This window comes from Hyaena hyaena, unplaced genomic scaffold (genome assembly GCF_003009895.1).
Source record: "Hyaena hyaena isolate Hyena2069 unplaced genomic scaffold, ASM300989v1 scaffold_567, whole genome shotgun sequence".
NCBI classification, from domain to species: domain Eukaryota; kingdom Metazoa; phylum Chordata; class Mammalia; order Carnivora; family Hyaenidae; genus Hyaena; species Hyaena hyaena.
The window spans coordinates 725,597-729,755 of NW_024081200.1; the positions used below are offsets into that span (position 1 = coordinate 725,597).

The 4,159-nt window shown below is 35.2% G+C and overlaps 1 non-coding gene across 1 annotated transcript; it reads left to right on the forward strand.

Annotated features, from left to right (window-relative positions):
* Positions 1 to 3,812: 3,812 nt before the first annotated feature.
* LOC120248139 lies at positions 3,813 to 3,919 on the forward strand. Its single transcript, XR_005532503.1, has one exon. It is a non-coding gene; the product is annotated as a U6 spliceosomal RNA (small nuclear RNA).
* Positions 3,920 to 4,159: the final 240 nt, after the last annotated feature.

Consider the following 4,159-nt stretch of genomic DNA (forward strand, 5'->3'; position numbering starts at 1 on the left):
AGTTCAAACAAAACAGGGATTTTATTGAAAAGATGCAAGACTATCTTAAAGAACACAAGGAGGGCAAGGCATCCAGGCATTACTGAAGACCTGGACAAGCAAAGGAAGGCCACCAGGGCACACTGTACCTCCTGCTTGTCTCTTTCTTCTTTTTTTATTTTAATTACGTAATCTCTACAGACTGTTTTGAGCATATCTAGTCCAGGTAGCCACAAATAAATACCTTACATACTATACAGCTGCTGGAGGCACATCTCATAGACAGCATGTCTGGGAATAGGGGGACATTTGAGAAAGTTTAAGGACTAGGGTACAATTTTCTGAGAGAAGGTATCTATTACATTCTGATATTTTAAAAATAAAACCAGTATCACCACTTATTTTATTTAGTTGTAAGCCCCAGGAGAAAGTATATATTTTCATCTTCTATTATTTCCTTTCCTAAATTAACCATACCCTTGGGATAACCATTCTTAGGGAAAACATGTAACTTAGTCCTATTGATCCACAGTGCTACAATGATCCATAGATCACTGAATAATACAATCTGGGTGGTCACATTCTATGAATTCTACAAGTAGCGGTTTTATACACTTACCAATAAAATAACAATTTCTTTTAAGCTAATTGCCTAAGGGTTTTACCTTAAAGAAAACATTCTAAGATACATTTGTCATGTATACTTATAGAATATGATGAATTTGTGGCATGAACAGCTTGTCTCTTTGACTTAATACTCACAAACATTCAATTTGAAATTTGAAGAGGTAATAGTGGTAGATACAAGGAAATGAAAAACTTCAAAGCTTCACATTTTCTTGGCATGACCTCTACAATAGCATCTGTTCTTGTCTTTTTTTTTTTTTTAATTCTTGAGTAATACTAGGAAGTTGCTAGACCAGATGAACTTCCTATGACCTATTTAGTAGACCCAAACAATTAGCAAATGGTTATTCAATCACTCCTAAGAGTAGATTTATGCTAGACAAGTGGAATATCATGACCTTTTGATTTATTTTATATAACTTTTCATATACACTTCTTCTGACAATGCCTGGCACATAGTCAGTGAGAGGTGATGATTGTCTGAAGCAAGGATTTGCATAGGATATAGAGATGATGTGCTGCTATTTTCCACTCTCCCTAGTTCCATTCACTAGACAGTCTTCACCTCTAGATTGTTAGGAACAATGATTATAAATGGTAGGTAAATCTTAGGGGTCGGTGTGATCATTTAAGGATGTATATAAATAAGAATAGAAAGTAGAATTTTGAGGTACACCTATGTATAATGGATTTTTGGAGGAAGAGGAGCTCATGAAGAAGACTGAGAGTTAGACTTTTAGGTGATGAAAACACTAAGAGATAATGGGACCAAAAGAGAGTCACAGAATGGACAAGAAGAAGAAATATCAAGAAGAGATAGATGAATAGCATCAAACAGAGCAAAGGGAATACTGAAAAGCATCTGTTGAATTTGTCAGGTCAGAAGTCATCAATGACATTACTGAGAGCACTTTCAGTGGACTGATGGGGAAAGAAATCAGAAAAGAATAAATTGAAAAGAACAGGAGGTAGAAAAGTTTAGAAAATGAGTATCAACTATTCTTTTTAAAAGGATAAAACTAGAAACTCTATAAGCTTAAGAATACTTTGATTAAGGGGTGCCTGGGTGACTCAGTCAGTTGAGTCCAACTTCTGATTTTGGCTCAGGTCATGATGTCACTGCTTGTGAGTTCAAGCCCTACATCGGGCTCTGTGCTCACAGTGTGGAGCTTGCTTGGGATTCATATTCTCTCTCTCTCAAAATAAATAAATGAATTTAAAAAAAAGAATATTTTGGTTTTTAAAAAGTCAACAATGGGGGCACCTGGGTGTCTTAGTTGATTAAGCATCTGCCTTCAGTCCAAGTCATGATCTCACAGTTGGTGAGTTCAAGCCTCATATCGTGCTCTCTGCTGTCAGTATAGAGCCCGTTTTGGATCTTCTCTTCCCTATCTCTCTGCCTCTGCCTCATTCACTTTCTTTCTCTCTAAAAAACAAATAAATAAACTTTAAAAAATTCACTAATGACCTCATTAAGGCTCCATGTAATTGTGGAGCACCTGGGTGTCTTCATTGGTTAAGCATCTGACTTCAGCTCAGCTTGAGTTCACAGTTCCTGTGTTTAAGCCCAGTGTTGGGCTCTGTGCTGACAGCTCAGAGCCTGGAGACTGCTTCAAATTCTGTTTCTCCCTCTCTGCCCCTCCCTTCCTCACTCTCTCCCTCTTATCTCTCCTCTCTCTCTTTCTCTCAGAAACAAATAAACATTAAAAAAAAATTAAAAGAAAACTCCATGTAATTGTTCCTAGGAACAAAAAAAGTATTTCTTTTGTAATAATACTACTTATTTCTTAGTCATTTGCAATGTACCTACCTGGAAAGTCAATCCAACAAAGGGAAGAAAAGAGAAATTATGCATGTGAACTTTTTTCCCTTTCAACAGGTCATTTACTCACATTGAAAAAATTTCCCTATGTCCCCAAAGTAGAAGACATACTGCATTAGTAGTTTGTGTTTAGCTAATATGGATTATAAAAAAATAATCTGTCAACAGCTGGTTCTGTCACCATTTTCTTACCAAGGATGTTGCTATAGATTACCAAAATGAAAGAAAATCATGGGCAGAAGTTTATATTATTCTGTCTTTGTTTTGAAATCTTAACATTCCCCTTAGAGTCTGTTTTATACTTCTCTGAAGTAGTTATACTTTCTCTAAACCCATCTTCCCAGAGGTCCTGTCTAAAGTGCTGGTGAAGAAAGATCTGATAAACTCATGCACACTAACAAATGATGGCAAAAGTAGGCTAATGTGTTACCTCTCCCAAGATGGCTTCATATGCAAGAAATGAAGTCCAGTAATGAATTTCAGTATGAAGAATTTTAATTGTATAGGAGGAAGAAACATCACAGCTATGCAGGTGCTACCAAATTATCACAAAGAGGACTTACTCTACCTGAATATTAGGCCAATAGTACGTTGTATTTTCAGCTAAGAGAACATATACCTACAGGAAATAGATTTCTATGATGGAAAGGCAAGTTCACTTTTTGTTGATATTTTAGAAATATTTCCAAAGAGATAATCACTAGGTTTTCATTTAGACATATGTGATTACACAGTTGAAGATTTCAAAGGAGGTTGTGTAGCAGGTTGACTTTTGACACTGTCGCAATTTTATGTCTGTTTTTTGTATGAACATGTGAGAGGATTTCAAAGAAAATGATGGAAACTTCTAAATTAAAGGCACTTCAACGTTGGTCAGGCTATAACCTAATTAACATTTTCAAGGCTTCCACTTCTTTTGATAAATGGTAGGCCTCTACTGGCAGCCACAAGACAGCTCATGAACATGATTATGACAAAATAATGTGCCTTTGTCAGATACAGACTTTGAGTAATAGTACTCTCTTGACTTAATAAAGTTAAGCACCACTTATAATCAGTACTTCACTTTGCTTTTTTCTATCATATAACATGTTGTCCTGTTGTTATAACAGACATCTGCAGAGGTGTTCACTGGTACTCTTTCCCTGTGTAGGTACTCAAATTCTCAAGCTTCCAGCTACTACATAGTTGCACAAAATGTAGTTTGAATTTTTATAACCCAGTATTATAACAGTATTATAAACCCAGTATCATCATATTACTTAATGTACCAAACCTTCATAATTCCCAGTATCATTTTATTTTGACTTACATTTGTGTGCATTGAAAACGATTGAAATAGTCCTCTGAGTTTCAGTTTAAGTGTTTAAAATTATCACTGAAAATGCTCACTTCAGCAGCACATACACTACAATTGGAACGATACAGAGAAGATTAGCATGGCCCCTGTGCAAGGATGACACACAAATTTGTGAAGTGTTCCATATTAAAAAAATAATAATCACTGAAAACATGAGTCATATAAGCTAAAACCAACTAGCCTCAGTCTTGAAAAATCACATAAAGTATTTATGAGATGTATAGACCATAGGAAATTATTTGCAAACAATGACAGGTTTGATCACAATTTAATCAATAATATCAAATGTAACTCAGAAACTTTTATTGATGAAAAGTTTGGATTTTCTATTATTGCATTAGCAAAACATCTTTATTGAACATCTTTGGGAT